The sequence below is a fragment of the Heptranchias perlo genome, unplaced genomic scaffold (assembly GCF_035084215.1).
Source record: "Heptranchias perlo isolate sHepPer1 unplaced genomic scaffold, sHepPer1.hap1 HAP1_SCAFFOLD_59, whole genome shotgun sequence".
NCBI lineage: Eukaryota > Metazoa > Chordata > Chondrichthyes > Hexanchiformes > Hexanchidae > Heptranchias > Heptranchias perlo.
In genome coordinates this window covers 1,926,529-1,949,383 of record NW_027139612.1, presented here as the reverse complement: position 1 = coordinate 1,949,383, position 22,855 = coordinate 1,926,529, and the positions used below count along the sequence as shown (strand labels likewise).

The following is a 22,855-nucleotide window of genomic DNA, read 5'->3' as shown; positions in this document are numbered from 1 at the left end:
ATCAATTAGCAATGGGCAGCGACAAATTGCAGGGACAAACTCATTACCCCTCGCCCCAATAAAGCTATGCTGGTAAAGAAACAACTCTATTTAAACCCAAACTGAACTGCAACAAATCAGCAAAGGTTACTTGAAAGGCATCTGTTGATGAGCTTGAGACTAAATGGACTGGGGATGTTGTACTGAATTAGGCCGACCATGGAAGGCCCTGCGCTGATATTACGTACCACGTGTTTCTCTGCTCTAATGATGAGAAAAGACTCGAAATTAATTGAATACAACTGCAGTTCCTGAACGGGACTTTCTCCTGCACCTTAATATCCTCTTAACAGATCCGCCGCCTGTCAAGGTCAACCTGCTTGTCCTGTTCGGACGTTGACATTTCAGTTAATGATTAGTTTTGGGGTACTGGATTAGTTTGAGGTGATGGATTAGTTTGAGGAACACTATTCGTTTGAGGTGCTGTATTTGTTTGAGGTACTTTATTAATTCGAGGTACGGTATCAGCTTGAGGTACTGTATTAGTTTGAGGTACTGTATTTTTTGAGGTACCGTATTAGTTTGAGGTGCTGTATTTATTTGAGGTGTTGCGTTAGTTGGAGGTGCTGGATTAGTTTAAGATGCTGTACTAATTTGAGGTATTATATTAGTTTAAGGTGCTGTATCAGTTTGAGGTGCTGTATTAGTTTGAGGTGCTGTATTAGTTTGAAGTACTTTATTAGTTTGAGATACTGTATTAGATTGAGATGCTGTATTAGTTTGAGGTATTATATTAGTTTCAGGTTCTGTATCGGTTTGAGGTACTGCATTAGTTCAAGGTGTTGTATTTGTTTGAGGCACTGTATTAGTTTGAGGTACTGTATTAGTTTGAGGTACTTTATTAGTTTCAGATGATGTATTAGCTTGAGGTATGATAGTAGTTTCAGATTATCTATCCGTTTGAGGTACTGTATTAGTTTGAGATACTGTTTTAGTTTGAGAAGCTCTATCAGTTTCAGGTGTTATATTAGTTTGGGGTATCTGTATTATAAGGAAAGAGTTAGTTTTTATATTGAAGTAATGTTAACCTTTAGCGTTTACCTCTTAAGTAAGGAAGTATAAATCTCTGTTGGGAGAATGAAACTACAACCATAAGACAGATTTGCTTCATTTTATATGCATGCATATGTTTAATATAGAGACTAATAGATTCTGAAGTCCAGAAACTCTTGGATTGTAGCAGATATCATTATACTCATAAGTTTATTGATCCTTTTGATATAAACAATTCTCTGACAATCCTAACAAGGCCTTTAAATCATTCCGAGCTGGTGTGTATGTGTGACAGACGGCATTGTGTGCTATTCGTCTTACCAGCTTCAAAGGGAAGCAGGAGAGGTGTGAGATCTCTATGATTGCAACGTATCATTCCAAGCTGACGCAGCGGGAAAGGGCTGTACTGGTGAGAGATAAACACCATTCTGCTCTCTGGTCAATGGGCAAGGCCATATGTTTTAACTAACAAGTTCAAAAGTTATAGTTATAATTAATGCCTAAAGCAGAACACCTGGCTGTGTGGAAGGAGCCTGTTTGCACCACACGGCGATATCCAGTGGAGGAGTGTAGTTAGGTGATGAGGGAAGTGATACTCTGATAACATGGAAAATGCTGGAAACCCTCAGCAGGTCAGGAAGCATCTGTGGAGAGAGAAACAGAGTGAATGTTTCAGGTCAATGACCTTTCATCAGAACCAAGTTGGGCAGTTGTGTTCGGTAATTTTCGCTGAAATGGAGAATTTCTCCGCCACCTTTTTCTTGATATCACAATTGCTGCCGGTGCGAGGGAAAACGGCCCTCCGCTTCACTGTGAGTGCAAGAGACAAGTCTGTAGGTGCCGCATGGCGTCCATTGAATGTCAAAACTTTAAAAGAAGAGTTAGCGATTCAGGTACACAAACCTCGCTGGTGAGCAAGAGATTTTTTTGTCAGAGGTTCCAGCCTTGCCTTCATCTCTTGCCCTTTGCGAGGCACTTGTTCCGGTTTAAATTTACAAACTGGGTGAGTTGGTGATCGGGGGGACTGGAGGAGAGTCAGCGGCCCCGGGTGAGACACAAAAAAATCCGCCCAAGCCCTGTCCCAATGTACGTTTGTGGAAGTAAACAAGGGAGGGGACCGTGTGACGCTCCAGTCAAACCCCATGTCCGGGAACGCCTTGACTTTAAAATTCTCATTCTTGCTTTCAAATCCCAGCATGGCCCTCGCCCCCTCCATATCTTTGTAGCCTCCTCCAGCCCTACAACCATCCCAGATCATGTGGCTACAAGAGCAGGTCAGAGGCTGGGTATTCTGCGGCGAGTGACTCACCTCCTGACTCCCCAAAGCCTTTCCACCATCTGCAAGGCACAAGTCAGGAATGTGATTGAACACTCTGCGCTTGCCTTGTTGAGTGCAGCTCCAACAACACTCAAGAAGCTCGACACCATCCAGGACAAAGCCGCCCGCTTGATTGGCAGCCCACCCACCACCCTGAACATTCATTCCCTTCACCACCGGCGCACTGTGGCTGCAGTGTGTACCATCCACAGGATGCACTGCAGCTGCAGCAACTCGCCAAGGCTACTTCGACAGCACCTCCAGCACCTAGAAGGATAAGGGCAGCAGGCACATGAGAACAACACCACCTGCACGATTCCCTCAAAGACACACACCATCCCGACTTGGAAATATATCGCCGTTCCTTCATCGTCGCTGGGTCAAAATTCTGGAACTCCCTTCGTAACGGCACTGTGGGAGAACCGTCACCACACGGACTGCAGCGGTTCAAGAAGGCGGCTCACCACCACCTTCTCAAGGGCAATTAGGGATGGGCAATAAATGCCGGCCTCGCCAGCGACACCGACATCCCGTGAACGAAAAAAAAAATCTCTGCGCTTCTCCAATTCTAGCCTCTTGCACATCCCCGATTTTAATCGCTCCACCATTGGCGGCTGTGCCTTCAACTGCCTAGGTCCGAAGCTCTGGAATTCTCCCCCGAAACCTCTCCGCCTCTCTCTCCTTTAACACATACCTTAAAACCTACCTCTTCGACTAAGCTTTTGGTCACCTGTCCCAATATCTCCTTATGTGGCTTCGTGTCAAGTTTTGTTTAATAACGCTCCTGTGAAGCACCTTGTGACGTTTTACGACCTTAAAGGCGCTATACAAATGCAGGTTGTGTCCTCTGGTTATCGACCCTCCTGCCAATGGAAACAGCTTCTCCACATCCATTCTATCAAAATCCCCTCATAATTTTGAACACCTCGATTAAATCTCCCCTTAACCTTATATTGCTCGAAAGAGAACAATCCCAGCTTCTCCAGTCTCTCCACATAACCCATCCCTGGACACAATGCAAGGCGGAGAGCTGCAACCACGTTTGCAAATTATTGCCAGTCGGGAGCTGAACAAAACGAAAGGAACCGAAATGTCAAACAGCTTTGTGAATCTGTGGATACGCTTTGGGAAACGGAATTGGAGGCGAATAAAGGACTGACCAGACAGGCGGCCAAGACGCAGTTGAGTCGGTATGTCCCCCTGGAACAGTTACTCTGATGTTGTGGGTGAAATTAAGAGGTCGGAGTCATTTAAAGCGTTCCCAGTTACTGCAGTTCAGGGATCAAAACCTGACATCAGCGCCAGGACGATCAGAATACTTGTTCTTTATTTGTTCATAGGATGTGAGCGTCGCTGGCGAGGCCAGCATTTATTGCCCATCCCGAATTGCCCTTGAGAAGGTGGTGGTGAGCCGTCTTCTTGAACCGCTGCAGTCCGTGTGGTGAAGGTTCTCCCACAGTGCGACTGAGTAACAGACAAAGCACTGGTGGGCGCGCCTGTTGCAGGAGAGCTGGTTGGCGGTGATATCGATGCTGTGAGCGAGACCAGACTGTTTCCATGTTTCCACAAACAATGTCCCATCCTTTATTTCTGGAAAAGTAACACTGATAGTGGACAATTGCATTTCTGTGGCTGCAACATGTAACTTTGGCTAGGTGACACGCTGCTTTAGTGTATCTTGCAAGACCAAAAACATCAGATGGTGTCTGTGGCGCAATCGGTTAGCGCGTTCGGCTGTTAACTGAAAGGTTGGTGGTTCGAGCCCACCCAGGGTCGAAAATAACACCTTTTTTCTTCCGACTTTCGGATTCATTGCCTCATTCTGATAGCCCTGAAGCCGGTGCCAGGTTTTAATTCCTGATGTGCAGTCACTGGGAGCACTTTAAATGGCTCCGATCTCTTAATCTCATTTCAAGTTTTCGAATGTGTGATTTGGCTGCAAGAAAACACTCTGTGAACAATGTCATCTGAGCATGCCGGATTCGCCATAATTTACACTGCGGTCGGATATCAGGCACATGAAAAAAAAACAGTGAAATGTTTGTGTGGGCGCGATGCTCTGGGATTCCCTGCCTGACCATCTCCACCGATCCTTCTCTGCAGCCTTCCGAAATACAGCGCAGTAAATGTATCCCTGTGAAATCAGCTCCTGGACAGTAATACGGGAAATTAGTTTGGCTGAGGGTTTATGTCCCTAACACGGCACTTGCGCTGTCAAGTTTCCGTAGTGTTGTGGTTATCACGTTTGCCTCACACGCGAAAAGTCCCTGGTTCGAAACCAGGCGGAAGCATTTTAAAACCTTGTTCCCATTAAAAATGAGTAAATATTTAACGCTTCACATTGCTGATTCAATGTGAACAAAGTCCATATCTCACAGCTCTGTTCTTGCAGTTCGCTGCGAGCAGGTAATGAAAGCCAGCGTCATGTGCGGGGTGAAGGCTGCTTCCAATCCTGTCTCACACCCCGTGCGACCTGGCGGAGATTTGATAAGCCCCATCAATTCAACCAAGGTGGGATAAATGAATCGGTGTTTGAGAAACATTCATATGAAAAATAAAAATCCAGGACTCCAGATCAAAAGGTTGCGTGTTCACATCACATCGGGGTCACTGTTTCTTTCACCGCTCACATGACACTCGATAATCCCAGAATGAAGGTTTTAATTGCTTTTTCAACAAAAAAAAAACAGAAGTTTGGTCAAAACGCTGACTCAGTGCCTACCGAGTGGCAGGGAGGGGAGCGACTGATACTCTCGTTTATTTCAAGCAACAAACTGACACGAATACTGGTATTGATTCAAAATCGACCTGCAGATGGACACACACAGAAAAAAGACAACCACAGAAACCGGCAGCAACTACTTGCATATATATATAGCGCCTTTAACGTGGTTAGACGATTTAAGCTCGGTGAACTTGCTTCAGCTCTCTGAAATGTACTTGTCCATCCTTCAGAGGTCATGGGAAATATATTTTTTGCCTTTCGAAAAAAGACGCGAAAAGCAGAGACATTTTTTGTTTTCAACACGGCTGGTGAAATGGCCGTACTATCATAAATTCGGAGTCGCCTTTGAAACATTTAAAGGTGACTACCTAAAAATCACTTAGTGCAAATTAAAAATCACGGTTACTATTTATTTAAGTCTGTAAGAAATAACAATAAACATATCAGTCAGCGTCCGTAGTGAGACGGTGTCGAACTTCTTTGCTGTGAAGTTCACCGCTGGGCTAAAGCTGACGCCGCTGAAAGAACGCGAACCCACTCAATGTAAAGGATGGGTTCATAACCAACAGGTCCCGTCAACGTCAAACACCTCCTTTCTTGTTCAATGGAGGGAGCAGAGGCGAGTACATCATCAGATGCCAGCAACTTTAAGAAATGGAACAGATAAAGGCATAGATGCAAGTTCCAAATCTTTTCAATGCATTGTTATTTCACTTTATTTAAAGTGCTGTGAGGCTGGAAACGGGCCCCAGATGATTTGCGTTCACTCGTGACTTGTTTTTCAGTGTTTGTCCATCAGGTTTGCAATTCAATTTGTATTGGATATTGAAGATATTTCAGGATGATTGCACATTACACCATGTGTAAAGCAACCATCTTGATAACTTCAATCATCACACACTCTCCATCGGCGCTGCAGAGGCCCCAGCACCCCTTTCAATATTGTTTTTCTTGACTCACAGTTTTCAAAAGGGAATTGGATAAACGCTTGAATGGAAACTTTTTCAGGGCTATGGGGAAACAGCAGGCGAGTGGGACGAACTGGACAGCTCTTTCAGAGAGCTGGCACACGCACGATGGGCAGAGAGAAACTAATTCCGCTGGTCGGGGATTCTAGGACTTGGGGGCACAGTCTAAAAAATAGAGCCAGACCTTTCAGGAGTGAGATTAGAAAACACTTCTACATACAAAGGCTATGTTCCGATGCTCCTATGATATTATTAATATAGAATTCCGACAGGCATTTGATAAGGTTCCACACAAGAGACTGTTGGCAAAAATTAAAGCGCATGGAACTTGAGGCAATGTATTGACATGGGTAGAGAATTGGTTAGGAGATAGGAGACAGAGAGTAGGGATAATTGGTACATACTCCAATTGGCAGGATGGGACTAGTGGTGTCCCCCAGCGATCTGTAACTGGGGTCTCAGCTTGTCACCATATTTATCAATGACTTTGATGAAGGAATAGAGAGTCGTATATTCAAGTTTGCTGATGACACTAAGTTAGGTGGTACAGTAAGTCATGTGGATGCGAGTGGAAAGTTGCAAAGGGACATTGATAGATTAAGTGAGTGGGCAAAACTATGGCAGATGGAGTTCAATGTGGGGTAATCCAATATGGACCTATGGTCAGGGTATTTTCCAAATGGTAAGAAGCTCGGAACTGTGGAGAAGCAGAGAGAATTAACGGTTCATTTACATAAATCAGTAAAAGCTAACGGACGGATCCAAAAATAGTTTAAAAGGCTAACGGATTGTTAACCTTTATCTCAGGGGGCTGGAATATAAAGAAGTGGAAGTTATATTCCAGTTATATAAAGCTCTGGTTAGATTGCGTCTGGAGTAACTGCGTTCAGTTTTGGACACTGCACCTCAGGAAGGATAGATTGGCCTTGGAGGGGTGCAGAGCAGATTCACCAGAATGTTACCGGGGCTAAAAAGGTTAAATCATGAGGACAGGCTGCATAGACTGGGCTCGTATTCACTCGAGTATCGAAGGTTGAGGGGCGGTCTGAGCGAGGTGTTTAACATGTTTAAATGATTCGATAGAATAGAGAGAGAGAATCAATTTCCTCTGGGGAATCAAGAACGAGGGGGACAAAACCTTAAAATTAGAACCATGCCATTCAGGTTCGAAATCAGGAAGCACTTTTTTACACAAAGGGCAGTGAAAGTCTGGAACTCTGTCCCCCAAAAGGCTGTGGATGCCGGTGGTCAATTGAAGCTTTCAAGACTGAGATCGATCGATTTTGTTGGGTTTCGAGGGATAGGGAGTAAAGGCGCGTCAATGGATTTGAGGTTCAGATCATCTCTGATCTCATTGAAGGGCAGAACAGGTTCAAGGGGCTGAATGGCCTCCTCCTGTTCCCAATGGAAATGTTCAGAATATGCTTTGTTGAGGCTGTGACGTCAGGTTCAACCTCTGTCCAAACAAGGCAGGTCACATTTGGGAGTTTAATAACTTTGAAATGAACATTTTTCTTTTGTGACTTGTGCAACTTCGATCAATTGAATAGATATGAAAGAGAATCAATGCAGTCATTCTAACTTCTGGCTGGTAACCAAAACAAAAGTTTCCGTAGTGTGGCGGTTGTCACGTTTGCTTTACACGTGATAGGTCCACGGTTCATTCTTGGGCAGAAACATTATGTTGGGGCAAATTTATTTTTTCTCTGTGGAATAGCCGGTCCTGTTAAATTTAACACAGATTCGTGGTCTCACGAGCATTGAACATTTTAAACCGAGCCCTTCAAAATACAGTGTGTAAAATGAGAAGGGATAAAAAGTTCATCGCACAAAATAAATTATTAAAGTTTTCCAACTTCCCTCAGCAGCCTTTCATTCTGCAAAATAACGTTATCGGTTAATTAATGGTGATGAAAACAATGATTGTTTTTTTTTCTTCCCACAGACTTGGAGGAAGTTCATGCGATTAATATAACAAGTGTTCAAAAGTTGCTTCCCTGACCGGGAATCGAACCCGGGCCGCGGCGGTGAGAGCGCCGAATCCTAACCACTAGACCACCAGGGAGCCCTGTTAGCCGATTTATCAGATGTAATATGGATTTCCCTTTCTCTGTGATTCAGCTTTTAATTCTTTTTAGCTCCTGATTGCGGATATTCCCGTGGTTAAATAGGAATAAAGTACAATAGGCTCAGGAAAACCCGGGGAGGTGGCATCCCGCTCACCCAGCCTTTCCAGCAGCATTTATCTTACCAAGCACTGGAGTGAGTGAAACTTTCTCTGGGGGAGACTCAATGTGCAAAGGGTGGCGAGTGAAGAAATCATTTATTAGTCAGGATGGCCGAGCGGTCTAAGGCGCTGCGTTCAGGTCGCAGTCTCCTTTGGTAGGCGTGGGTTCAATTCCCACTTCTGACATCAGTTATTTTGACATCCTATTTTATCTGTCGCTCGAGCTGCAGTTGATTTTTCGGCCCAATTGATTTGTTCTTCTCGCAATCAGCAGCCCGGTCTCGATCCACTGCACGTTTTGACGCCCACCGGCTCATCCCTAAACCGAGCTTTGAAAGAAAATATGCTTTAAACACAAGGCAACATCTATGGAGAGAACAGACACTTGGGGAAATGTACCATAGGAACAAAAGTTGGTCACTCAGCCCCTCGAGTCCGCTCCGCCATTTGATATGATCATGGCTGATCTGTGATCTAACTCCATATACCTGCCTTTGGCCCATATCCCTTCATACCTTCTGTTGGCAAAAAGCTATCGATCTCAGATTTAAAATTAGCATTTAAACAAATATCAATTGCCGTTAGGGGAAGAGAGTTCCAAACTTCTTCCATCCTTTGTGTGTGGAAGTGTTTTCTAATCTCACTCCTGAAAGGTCTGGCTCTAATTTTTAGACTGTGCCCCCAAGTCCTAGAATCCCCAAACAGCGGAAATAGTTTATCTCTATCCAGAAAATGTGAATGACACAGTCAATGAAAGGTGCAGTTCACGAAGGCGGCTCACCAGCACCTTCTCAAGAGCAATTAGGGATGGGTAATAAATGCTGACCTTGTCATTGATACCCACATCCCATGAATGAAGACAAATAAAATCGCCTGCATGGCCGAGTCATTTCCTGCTGCTAAACGACGGGAAGAATGAAACCATCGGCTTCAGTCCTTTGAACGAACTGTATACACTTGCCGTCGAGCTCAATCCCCACTTTGTCCTCTGCCCCGAATATCCACTGCATCAGAAAATCCTCCATAACATAGAATCTCAGCATGGAAACATCACAGAAGGAGGCCATTCGGCCCATCGTGCCTGTGCCAACTCTTTGAAAGAGCTATCCAATTAGACCCACTCCCCTTCCCTTTCCCCATAGCCCTGCAAAATTTTCCCCTTCAAGCATTTATCCAGTTCTGCTTTGAATGTTATTATTGAATCTGTTTCCACCAGCCTTTCAGGCAGTGCATTCCAGATCATGACAACTCGCTGCGTAAAAACATTCTCCTCATCGCACCTTTGTTGCCAATTACCTTAAATCTGTGTCCTGTGATTACCATCTTTCTGGCTCTGGAAATAGTTTCTCCTTATTTATTCTATCAAAATCGTTCATGATTTTAAACACCTCTGTTAAATTTCCCCTCAACCGTCTCTGCTCAAAGGAGAACAACCCCAGCTTCTCCAGTCTCTCCACCTCACTGAAGTCCCTCATCCCTGGCACCAATCTAGTAAATCACCTCTGCACCCTCTCCAAGGCCTTGGCATCCTTCCTAAAGTGTGGTGGGCAGAATTGTGTGGTGGCCAGCTGGGGACTAACCAGTGATTTATAAAGGTTTAGCATAAGTTCCTTGCTTTTTTACTGTATGCCTCGATTAGTAAAATCAACGATTCCGAACACTTTATTTTTTCAATCTATTCAATTTGTCCTGCCACCATCAAAGATTTGTGTCAGTATAGCCCCAGGTCTCCCTGTTCCCGCATCCCCCTTAAAATTGCTCCATTTAGTTTTAAAAGCTGGCACAGGCACGATGGGCCGAATGACCTCCTGTGAGTCAATGATTCTTTCTTTTTGATTAAACCTCTATGAAGCGCTTTGGGATATCCCCCAGAAGTGGGAGTCAGCAGTTCACTTTCTCTATTAACACTTCCATCTGACCTGGGCTGCACTAAATAGATGTTTTCGTGATGTAATGGTTATCACGTTGGCCTCACACGCGAAAATCTCCCGCTTTAATCCCGGTTCAGAAACAATTTGCTGGAACTTGCTCCTCACTGTAAACTGGGCTGCAATCCTTTCACATTCAACAACGGCTGCACCAAATTCCTGGTCTCATAAACACTGAACACTTTTAAGCAGACTCCTAAAATAAAGTGCGTAAAATGAGAAGGGATGAAAGTCAGAACAGTTAGCGTATTTTCGACAGTCACTCGGCAAACTTGTTAGCATTTCGTTCAGTGCGAAACAGAAAGTTGTGGGTTTATTAATGGTAATTAAAAGAATCATCTCAGAGACTTGAAACAGTTTCTCCTTATTTGCTCTTTCAAAACCTTTCATAATTTTGAACACTTCTATTAAATCTCCCCTTAACCTTCTCTGCTCTAAGGGGATAACCCCAGCTTCTCCATTCTCGCCACGTAACTGAAGTCCCTCATCCCTGTTACCATTCTAATAAATCTCCTCTGCACCCTCTCCAAGGCCTTGACATCTTTCGTAAAGTGTGGTGCCCAGAATTGAACACAATACTCCAGCTGCAGCCTAACCAGTGTTTTATAAACGTTTTGCATAACTTTGTTGCTTTTGTACTCTCTGCCTCTATTAATAAAGTCCATCTCACCATGCTGTCTATGTCCTCCTGAAGTCTGATATTATCCACCACATTGTTTACTACATTCCCGAGTTTCGTTTCATCTGCAAACTTTGAAATTATACCCTGTATACTCAAGTCCAGGTCATTAATGTATGTATCAAAAATGGAAACTTCTTGCAGTGTGACTTGTGTGATTTTAAGCCTAGTTTATATAACATCTTCTCATAATTTAACGGATTGCCCCCTGGAAACAATCTGGTGAATCTGTGCTGCACTCCTTCCAAGGACAATATATCCTTTCAGATTCAAAGGGGATAAACTTGAAATAAGCCTAACTGTGGATCAGTTTTCGCTCACTCAAAGTTATCTGTTGAGTGAAATAAAAGAAAGCGCTTTTAAAGAATAAGGAAGCAGCCACTATCGCCCCTTTTGACAAGCCTATTTTGTGGCACTTTATCAAACGCCTTTTGAAAGGCCAGAAACACAACATCAACCACATTGCCCTCATCAAACCTCTCTGTTAACTCACCACAAAACTCAATCATGATTTGCCTTTAACAAATCCACAGTGGCTTTCTATTATCAATCCACACTTGTCCAAATGACGATTAATTTTGTCCCAGATTATCATTTCTAAAAGCTTCCCACCACCGTGGTTAAACTGACTGGCCTGCAGTTGCTGGGTTGATCCTTACACCCTTTTTTGAACAACGGTGTAACATCTGCAATTCTCCAGTTCTCTGGCACCAAACCCTGTATCTAAGGAGGATTGAAAGATTATGGCCAGGACCTCTGCAATTTACACCCTTACTTCCCTCAGCAACCGAGCATGTATCCCATTCGGACCAGGTGACGTACCGACTTTAAGTACAGCCAGCCTTTCTAGTATCTCCTCTTTATCAATTTTCACCTCATCCAGTATCTCAGCTACATCCGCTTTTAGTGTGATTTAGGCAGCATTTTCTTCCTCGGTGAAGACAGATGCAAAATACTGATTTAGTACCTCAGTAATGCTCTACGCCTTCATGCGAAGATCTCCTTTCTGGACCCCAATCGGTCTTACCCCTCCTCTGACTACCCGTTTACTATTTATATGCCTATTGAAGACGTTTAATAACTTGATGAAGGGATCGAGTGTGATATATCCAAGTTTGCTGATGATTCAAAGCGAGATGGGAAAGTAAGCTGTGAGGAGGATACAAAGAGTCTGCAAAGGGATATAGAGAGTTTAATGTGAGGGCAAGAAAGTGGCAGATGGAGTATAATGTGAGGAAATGTGAGGTTATTTACTTTGGTGGGAAGAACAGAAAAACAGAATAATTTTGAAATGGTGAGAAACTATTAAATGTTGATGTCCAGAGAAACTTGGATGTCCTGGACACCTGAACTCCAGGTTGTGCTAACCTAGTATAAGCATCTAAAATCTGATAATGGAGAAAGGCTAAATAAACACAGAGACATGAAACAATCCTTGGTGGTTTCTGAGAGTCAGCAAAGTGGGATGGTTTACGACCATGTGTTAAGATCAGTGGTGCTTACGTACAGAACAATGCAGCCGAATTGTATAAAGATAGGGCATGCTCCCTTCTCAAATGTTAGAGCTCTCAATAGGGGACAGTCAGAAGTCCATTGCCACAGGCAGTCCGCAAAGGTCAGGTCTGATATACCTGGATTCGCAGACAGGTCAGGTTGTGTTGATTGCTTGTCATTAAAGTAATCTGTAGACAGTTGTATTATGATAATAATACCGTTGAATGTAATGTTGAAGACAGCTGACGTGCAACTCTGTTGTAAGTCAATCTATTAAACTTGCTATTTTGTAACCACTCAGGCTAAAATCAAGCGGAAGTTATTGTTGATGGATTAACAACCCATAGTTGCCACAGTAACGGGAGAAATCCGCTTACAAACATTCATTTTATATATGAACATCACACCCATAGTTTATATTTTCACACGTTCTTTTTTGCAGTTCTAATCGAAGTCTAAACATCGAAAGTCCACGTGTTTTTCAGAAGTTTCCCGTCCTGTTATGTATTTTGAGCAGTTTCCTGCATGTATAAACATCACACCCATGGTTTATATTTTCACACGTTCTTTTTTTGCAGTTCTAATCGAAGCCTAAACACCGAAAGTCTAAGTGTTTTTCAGAAGTTTCCCTTCCTTTTATGTATCTTGAGCAGTTTCCCACATCCTTTTCCTGTGATGTGATCATTCTGGGCGCAGGTTGAATGTAATTGGATTTGCTGCAGTCCGCTGACAGCAGGCGATGGAAGCGAGCGCCATGCTGCCGCTGACAGGTGAAGGCAACTTCTGATGCTGTCTGACATCTGGTGGGAGTGGGCGGGGATTTGAAAGTCAACCCATTCCATCAAAATTGGAGCGATAAAGCGGTGCTTGACCAACATTGATATAAACAAACACCCATGGTAGCACCCATGCCTCGTGGCGCAACGGTAGCGTGTCAGCCTCCAGATTAAAAGGTTGCGTGTTCAAATCACGTCGAGGTCACAGTTTTTTCCCTTAGAGTTAGTTTGTGTAATTCTGCAATTAATGTTTTCTTTGCGTCTTCACAGTTAACAGAACCCTGCTCTTAAGTCTGCCTCTGGTTCCCCAGTGTCCGGGAGGGAAGCACCTGATGTCTTCATTTATTTAATGCAAAGAACAGAAGACAAACGTCTTCGTTCAAAAACCACCCTGTAGGTGGACACATAGTGAGATAAACACAGGGCAGGGGTACAGACAGTATCCGGAAACATCGGGAAATAGACAAGAGAAATAGATTGAGCGCTTTGTTATCAGAAGATAGTCTGAACCTCCACGGTCAATGAAAGGGCTTTTGTTGGCCGGTTTCCCATTGCACCTCAGAATTCAGTCGAACTTGGTAGATGGTTGGTTCGGTTCCCTTGTCCCCCACCAGTGGAAAAGGTTTGTCGATCCCACCCGACTAACTCCTTTCAAAAGCCACTCTGTCCAAAGCAAATATATCCTTCCAGATTAAAAGGGAATAAAACTTGAAATGAGCGTCACTGTGGATCAGTTTTCTCACACTCAAAATTATCTGTTCAATGAAGTAAAATACGCAGCTTACAAAGAATAAGGGAGCAGCCACTGTCTCCACTTTTGGCAGGAGAAGAAAATCGATCTGGATGTTTATGGAGACCAAGTTCCAACATAATGTTTCCGCTCGAGACCGAACCGGGGACTTTTCGCGTGTGAAGCAAACGTGATAACCGCTGCACTACGGAAACCGATCAATTTTGATTAACACAGTGGGAAACTGAATGGTATCATCTCTCTGCTCTTACTTGGAGTGTATTGTTTCAAGTCCAGCAAGAGATACAGATGGTGGCTGCTCCCCCTTTTCTTTAAAAACTCTCAGGGTAGTGGGTTTGAGCCCCACGTTGGGCGAGTACCGTTTTAAACTTTTATGCTGCTTCACCGGTGAGCCCCAGCTCTGACACTTCCCGGCACCCCCCGCCTCTTCCGTCTCACCGCGCACGATGGGGACGCACCCGGGCTGAATCTCTCCAATTGGGTTTCCGCCCCTGTCGCAGCATGAAATGGTCCTTATCAAAGTCACAATTGATACCCTATGTGACGACCACCATGATAAACTATCCCTCCTCATCCTTCTCAAATACAATATCTCACCGTGCTGTTATCCTGTTAGACTAGTTTCCTCTCTCTGCTCTTATTTGGAATGTGTTGCTTTTCCTTCTGACAACACTTAGTATCATCGTATTATGTTCGTCCACAAGAGGAGATCATTCGGCCCATCGTGCCTGTTCCGGGTCAAACAAACGTATTCGTTCAAAATTCATTCAGAGATAAATTGAGTGCTTTGTTATCAGAAAATTGCCTGAACCCCCACAGTCTACAGCTTTCCTCCTCGCTATCAACCACACGGCCTATTTTTGTGTCACCCGCCAATTTCTTCATCATGCCCCCTACGTTTAAGTCCAAATCCTTGATGTATACCACAAAAAGCAAAGGACCAAGTACCGAGCCCTGCGGCACCCCACTGGAAACAGCCTTCCAGCCGCAAAAACACCCGTTGACCATTACACTTTGCTTCCTGCCACTGAGCCAATTTTGGATCCAACAAGCCACATTCCCTTGGATCCCATGGGCCTTTACTTTTTCGACCAATCTGCCCTTTTGGGAATTTTTCAAAAGCCTTGCTAAAATCCATGTAGACTGCATCAATTGCGCTACCCTCATCGATCCTCCTTGTCACCTCCTCGAAAAATTCAATCAGGTTCGTCAGACACGACCTCCCCTTAACAAATCCATGCTGACTGTCCTTGATGAGTCCGTGCCTTTCGAAGTGACAGTTCATCCGAGCCCTCAGAAATGATTCCAATAATTTGAAATGGAGTCTTTCTCCTGCTGCTGCAATAACAGATAAGGCGATTAAAACTAACAAGGCCCGGCTATCTCAGTCGCTAGAGCATGCGACTGTTAATGTCAGGGTCGTTGGCTCGACCACTTGGGTGTACAGTCTTGGTGAGGTGAATACACCTTGGTGTATTCTTAAATTTTATGCAGTAATGTATGTTTTGTAATAAAAAAAATTCGCAGAAACTTTCGAATCAAACGGGAATCGAACCTCCACACGTTTTCCATTGCTCCACTGGGCCAGTTTTCAAAAAGCATGCAGTAACTCACACTCCCAGTGCGCTGGAGAATGAGCAGTTACCGAGTCAGTCTCGGTCATACACACGCGATTCCACGAGTACGGAGTGTCAAAAGGTGCACGGTGAACAATCACCAAAGAGAGAGACAAAAGCTGCTTCCTTTCGATCACTCAGCTTGTAGAGCGGATAATTATAGTACAATTAACAGATCAAAGTTTGCTGGTTCGAAGTAATAAACGTGCTTTTGGAGTAAGTAGCTCTTGGCCATTCTTTTAAATTTACAGGCAGCCTACGGCTTAACAAGTTGGTGCTGAGGCACAGGAGACCACTTTTCCTTTGTCAAACCTGAAAGCTTTCTGTGTCTGTCAGAACACGGCGGTTTTGTTTGAGCATTTGCCTCTGCTCACCAGCAGGGAGTGCCTTTGAGCAACAACACTTCAAACCGCTTTCAGGCAAAAATGTCTTCGATCAGTCAGACAGACAGGGCTCTCGCTGCTCCCTCAAGCTCGGGGCCGCTGTTCCTTTCCTGAGATCTCATCTACCTTCCACAGGCTCGTGCTCTTCTCCGCATCATTCACGATTACTGTGGCTTCCCGTTCTGCTGTTGCTCACTTGCTTCTGCTCGACACCACCGATTGGAGCAAAGTATTGATTGTCGTCAGGGAGGGGGCCAACCCAAGGCAAGATTTCTCTGCTGATCGTGGAACTGCTTGGAGGCGAGTGCGAAACAACTACGGTGAAGGGCATTGAATAAAGTGGGCAGTAGCAACATGGATACAGAATCGGCTAAGGGTCAGGAAACAGAGTTGTGGTGAACTGTTGTTTTTCGGACTGGAGGGAGGTGGACAGTGGTGTTCCCCAGGGGTCGGTGCTGTGACCACTTCTTTCCTTGACATATATTAATGACTTGAACTTGGGTGTACAGGGCACAATTTCCAAATTTGCAGATGACACCAAACTTGTAAGGGTTAAGAACAGTGAGGAGGATAGTGATGAACTTCAGGAGAATATATGCAGACTGGTTGCATGGGCGGACACATGGCAAATGAAATTTAACGAAGAAAAATGCGAATTGATGCATTTCGGTAGGAAGAACGAGGAGAGGCAATATAAACTAGAGGGCACAATTGTAACAGTGATACAGGAACAGTGAGATCTGGGGGTATATGTGCACATATCATTGAATGTGGCAGGGCAGGTTGAGAAAGCGGTTAAAAAGCATACGGGATCCTGGGCTTTAAAAATAGAGGCAAAGAGTACTAAAGTATGGAAGTCATGATCAACCTTTATAAAACACTGTTTCAGCCACAACTCGAGTATTATGTCCACTTCTGGGCGCCGCACTTTAGGAAAGATATGTAGGCGTTAAAAGGGTGCAGAAGAGATTTACTAGAATAATTCCAGGGACGATGGACTTTAGTTACGTGGATAGACTGGAGAAGCTGGAATTGTTCTTCTGGGAATGGAGACGGTTGCGAGGAGATTTGATACAGATTTTCAAAACCATGAAGTGTTTAGACAGAGTATATAGCGAGAAATCGTTCCTATTTGCAGAAGGGTGAAGGACCAGAGGACATAGATTTAAGGTGATTGGCAAAAGAACCAAAGACGACATGAGGAAAAACGATGGGGCGGGGGAGTGGGACTAGCTGGATTGCTCTTGCATGGAGCTGGTGTGGACTCGATGGGCCGAATGGCCTCCTTCCGTGCTGTAACCTTTCTATGATTCTGGTCGAGTGCTCGCTGAGCATGTGAGAGATAGCAGGATCGATTCTTGCATTCTCCACTCATCTTTTGACTTGGGTCAATTGCCCAGAAACAAAAGTGGCGTCAGTTTTCAGCGAGCCCATGGTCCATGTACTTCTTAAGCTTCACTGCGTGCTACGGTACAGAGAGGTCAAGGGGCAACAAATCTTTTGGCGTGCTGCAGGAAGCAAAAATTCTTTATTTTGGTCTTGAGCAAAGATGGAAAAAAAAAGCTTAATGATGCCTTCTCTGAGGATTGAACTCAGGACCTTCAGATTATGAGACTGACGCGCTGCCTGCTGCGCTAAGAAGGCACTTGATGTATAAATCTCCAGGCTGCTCTATCAAGTAGGACAGTTTGCAAGGTGTAAAATCATAAACTAATCGGCAGTTTGCAAAAACTCTCCACCCAGGTGGAAATCGAACCAACAATCTTCTGAATTTTGGTCAGACACATTCTCCATTGCTCGACTGGCCAAACGTGTGTCGAGTAAGTCGGAGCTCACACGCTCACAGCGCTGCGGTATGAGCAGGTACCGAGTCAGTCTCGGTCATGCCCACGCGACTCCACGAGTCCGGGAGTGTCAAAAGGCGCACGGTGAACAATCACCAAAGAGAGGGACCTTTGCTGCTTCCCTTCGATAGATCAGCTGGTAGCGTGGAAAACTTGTAGAGATTCAAACTTGAAAGCACAATCACTCTTAAATCGTTGGTTTAATTCTGGCTCAAAATAATGAACGTGCTTTTGGAGTAAGCGCTATTGAGCTCAAGGCCGCTCTCTTAACTTTACAGACTGCTTACTGCTTAAAATGTTGGCGCTTTTCCTTTCTCAAACCTGAAAGCTGTTTTGCTCTAGCATTTGCCTCTGCTCACCAGCAGGGAGTGCCTTTGAGCAACAACACGTCAAACCGCACTCACTTTCAGTCAAAAAAGACTTCTGTCAGTCTTTTGGACAGGTCTCTCGCTGCTCAAAGGAGTGCCGTTGAGCAGCAATTTTTTTTTAAATATTCGAAATATACTTTATTTCATAAATTTAATGATACATACAGTTCAGGGTTGAAGTTCGCAATTTCAATTCAAAACAATACAAAACATATCGCACACACGATGATCCCATTATTTCAATACAATACACAGTACATGTCTTAGAATACATTCTGTATAATAAAAGGTGGGATGGCTTTACACGGTGCTCTTTCCCCGTAGGGCCCTTTCGTAGGCCGCAACGCGCCTCAGTGCGTCCCGCAGCACGTTCTCCTGGACCTTGGAGTGTGCCAGTCGGCAACACTCGGTCGTGGACAGCTCCTTCAGCTGGAATTCCAGCAGGTTTCGGGCGGACCAAAGGGCCTCCTTCACCGAGTTGATGGTCTTCCAGCAGCAGCTGACATCTGTCTCGGTGTGCCTCCCAGAGAACAGTAGATAGAGCACAGCGTCCTGTGTTACCAAGGTGTTGGGGATCAGCCGGGACACACAGCAACGCATCTCTCTCCAAATTTTCTGCATAAAGGTCCAGTCCACCAGGAGACGGACGACGGTCTCAGTCCCGTTGCAGCCTTGAAGGCAGCTTGAGGTGGTGCTGAGGTACCGTACATGTTGGATGGACTGCAGGGGAAGGGCCCTTCTCACCACCATCCAGCCCACATCCTGGTGCCTGTTGGTCAGTTCTGGCGACGAGACGTTCTGCCAGATGGGAACTGACCGATCGGATCCACCCTCTCCTTTTCCTGCAGGACCCCCAGAACGTTCCACTGTCTCACGGCCTTGTGGTCGAAGTGGTTCTTCCTCAGGAACCACTCCACCTGGGACAGTGGTGGGGGACGATCCAGCTGGACGGGACGTCCTGCGTCTGTTCGGCCACTATGACCAGACCCAGTTTTCTCAGTGTATTGGACAGGTAGAAACTCAGCACGTTGAGACATTTGGTGTTTTTGTACCGGGTCTCGACACACATCCTGAGGCCGCCAAATGCAAAGGTGGCCATCAGGATCAGGGCAGCATTGGGGACGCTTCTGCCGCCTTTGCTTGGGGACTTGTACATGGTGTCCCTGTGGACACGTTCTACCTTGGACCTCCAGACGAAGTGGAAGATAGCTCGGGTGACTGTTGCGAAGGAACTGTGGGGAATGGGCCAGACGCTGGCCACGTAGAGCAACACCGCGAGTACTTCACACTTCATCATCAGGTGCCTGTTGGTTATGGAGAGAGAGCGTCCCCCCAACATACCAAGGTTCTGTTTGGCTATGGCGACCCGCTCCTCCCATTTCTTGGTGGAGGCTTGGGGCCCCCCGAACCCGATCCCCAACATCATCAGGTAGCCGGACCTGACTGTTAAAGGGACAAAGGATCGGGTCTCCCACCTGCCATAGAATATGTCCTCACTCTTACTGCGGTTCACTGTGGCCCCCTCGAGGCCAGCTCGAAACGTTCGCAGATGCACATCAGTCTGTGGACCGACTGCTGATTGGAGCAAAAGACGGTGACGTCATCCATGTACACGGTGGCCCAATCCCGAGAATCTGCACTGCATGGGATCGTCAACCCCTGATACCTGTGTCCTTCCTGATGGACGGGGTAAATGAACAAGACCACGGAGAGTCGACAGCCCGGCCTGACCCAAGAACTGATTGGAAAACTCTCTGACTCCCGCCCATTGATTGAGAATGCTCTATGGATGTCCGCGTGGAAGCAGTCGGATCCAATCGCGGATTCCCTCCCCAAGCCCTGTTTTGAAGACCACGTCCATCATGTACGTGTGGAATATCCTGTCAAAGGCCTTCTCCGTGTACAGGCTGATGAGGCAGATGTTCACCGCCTTTCTTGCACGTAGGCGATCGTATACCTGGGCAGCTCAAGGCTATCTGAACTCTTCCTGCCGGGTGCAGTGCAGGTCTGATCCGGGTGGATCACCCGCTCCAGAGCAGACTTGAGCCTGTTGGCGATGACCTTGGACAGAATCTTGCATTCGGCATTTAGCAAGGAAATGGGTCGCCAATTTCTCATTTCTTCCCTCTCCCCCTTCTGCTTGTAGATGAGGGTGATGATGCCTTTCCTCATGGACTCTGAAATGCTGCCTGCCAGAAGCAAACTCCCCGACACATCCAGGAGGCCTGGGCCTATCCAGTCCCACAGAGCCGAGTACAACTCAACCGGTAAAACATCATTCCCCGGATTTCTACTATTCTCGAAGGACCGGACGGCCTTTGCCAGCTTGTCCAAGGTCAGTGGGCGATCCAGGCTCTGTCAATCGCTGTCCTCTTAGACCTCCGTAATAGAGGACAGGAAGGGTTGGGAGGCTGTACTGTCTCTGAGCTTTGCGTCATACAGCCCGGCTAAAAGGATTTACTGATCCTCAGTCTGTCGGTCTGTGAAGACGTCACCCAGCCCTCTTCCTCCTTCAGGCAGCTGATCACCAGAGGTCCCTCTGTGCAGCTTCTGGAAGAAGAACCGCGAACACTTCTCGTCCTGCCCCACGGAGCGGACTCTGGACCGAAAGGTGATCTTCGAGGCCTCGGAGGCGAAGAGTGAGACTTCTGGCCCTTCAACTCCCTGAGTTCCTCCCCGACATCGATCCCCATCGACTGCAGCTGGAGCAGATCCTGCACGCTTTAATGGAACTGGGACAATTTCCTCTCTCTCTCTCTTACCCCTTGAACTGGACGGGTCAAACCGTGAGATCAGAGGCTGAGGCTCTTTAACTGGATGGGTCACAACGTGAGATCTCAGGGTGAGGCCGCTTTAACTGGACAGGTCACACCGTGAGAGCTCACGGTGAGATAACTTGAACTGGATGGGTCAAACCGTGAGATCTCAGGGTGAGACCCTTTTAACTGGACGGGTCACACCATAAGATCTCAGGGTGAGACACCTTTAACTGGACGGGTCACACCGTGAGATCACACGGTGAGACTGCTTTAACTGGACGGGTCAAACCGTGAGACCTCAGGGTGAGGCCGCGTTAACTGGACGGGTCTCACCGTGAGATCACAGGGTGAAGTCCCTTTAACTGGACGGATCACACCGTAAGATCACAGGGTGAGGCCCCTTTAACTGGACGGGTGACACCGTGAGATCTCAGGGAAAGGCTCTGTGATTCCAGGTGGTATTTCCTGGCTTGCTAATTTAAATATGTGAGGCGATGAGAGTGTTGGAGAAATGAAGGCTAGAGATGGCAGAAGCACAGGGTCTCAGCAGCAATGGGATCAGGACTGTACTTTGTAACTGGTGCAGAGAAACAGCAGTGGGAACGGAAATCACAAAATCACAAGAGACTTAGAGGTCCATGTGTATAGATCATTAAAATGTCATGGACAGGTACAGAAAATAATTATAAAAGTCTCATGAATGCTGGCCTTTATATCTGGAAGACCAGAATAAAATGGGGTAGAAGTTATGCTACAACTATACAAAGCCCTGGTTAGAACACACTGAGAGTACAGTGTTCAGTTGTGGGTACCACACCTTCGGAAGGACATATTGGTCTTGGGAGTGCAGCGCAGATTTACGAGAATGTTACCTGGACACTGAGGAGGAAATTTGGATAGGGCCTGTTTTTGGGCGGGAGGAGCACGATCCGCTATTACCCCGTGCCCAATGGTCCCTGCGCAGGCAGGACGAGATTTTCGTCAGGCCTGAGGACTCACCTGCAATCTGCGTTGGAAATCAGCGTTGAACGAGGATTGCATGAAATTCGCACTTTCCACCAGCAGGGGGAAGCTCCAATCTCTTAAAGGCAGGCTGTCTGTTAGAAATCTATTAAAGGTAGCTGGTACCTGTTATTTGCTGAATATAACAGCCTGCTGTCTGCAAGGAGTCTGAACGGAGATGAGACATCGCACACATATACCACGGATGCAGGTCCCATCCCTATTTTGACATACTGATGAGTTAATTTAAAATATCGAATAAAGGTTGCACACCACTCAATCCCACATCCTCCAATCTGCATGCCAGAACTCACCAATCTGCCGGTCTGAGAACACGTGCACCAAGTTTCTCTGCTGAATCTCTTGGTGCAAGAGGTGGACTGAAGGAGGGACATCCTATATCCACGGTGGGCAAGAGGTCCTCCAGACATACACCCAAAAGGGAGTGGGAGGCAGTAGGGGATGAGGTCAATGCCAGGTGCACAGTATCATGAACACGGATGCAGTACAGGAAGAAGTTCAATGCTTTGACATGAGTGGTCAAGATGAGCGAGGTCAACTTTCAAGTTGGGCCTCCGACCAACTACACCACTAGCCGCACCCATTGCTCCACGCACGACACACCCCATCACCCATATACCAACACACTCTTTCCATCAGTACTCAACCCTCTCGCCCTAACACATTACCAACATTGCAAGCCGCTCAGCCACAACTCACAGGCCACACACACTGGCAGCTATTCACCATCATAGGAACATCACCAGACACACATCCCGCTTTCTTGCAGGAGACGCTGGCACATATCAGGAGGCAGCAAGTGGCGGTGGCATTTTGCCCCTCGAGCCTTTTCCATCATTCGATCAGATCAGTGTGGGCCTGTGACCTAACTTCATTTACCCGCCTTAGCCCCATATCCCTTAATACCATTGGTTCACAGAAATCTATCAATCTCTGATTTAGAATTCTTGATTGAGCTAACATC

The 22,855-nt window shown here is 46.0% G+C and overlaps 5 non-coding genes across 5 annotated transcripts; 3 read left to right on the top strand and 2 right to left on the bottom strand.

Moving 5' to 3' along the window:
- Positions 1-4,051: 4,051 nt before the first annotated feature.
- On the top strand, positions 4,052-4,126 carry trnan-guu (transfer RNA asparagine (anticodon GUU)). Its single transcript has one exon. It is a non-coding gene; the product is annotated as a tRNA-Asn (tRNA).
- A 442-nt stretch (positions 4,127-4,568) lies between these two features.
- trnav-cac (transfer RNA valine (anticodon CAC)) lies at positions 4,569-4,641 on the top strand. The gene has a single exon. It is a non-coding gene; the product is annotated as a tRNA-Val (tRNA).
- A 3,395-nt stretch (positions 4,642-8,036) lies between these two features.
- trnae-cuc (transfer RNA glutamic acid (anticodon CUC)) lies at positions 8,037-8,108 on the bottom strand. Its single transcript has one exon. It is a non-coding gene; the product is annotated as a tRNA-Glu (tRNA).
- A 264-nt stretch (positions 8,109-8,372) lies between these two features.
- On the top strand, positions 8,373-8,456 carry trnal-cag (transfer RNA leucine (anticodon CAG)). The gene has a single exon. It is a non-coding gene; the product is annotated as a tRNA-Leu (tRNA).
- A 9,012-nt stretch (positions 8,457-17,468) lies between these two features.
- Positions 17,469-17,541, bottom strand: trnam-cau (transfer RNA methionine (anticodon CAU)). The gene has a single exon. It is a non-coding gene; the product is annotated as a tRNA-Met (tRNA).
- Between the last annotated feature and the right edge of the window lie 5,314 nt (positions 17,542-22,855).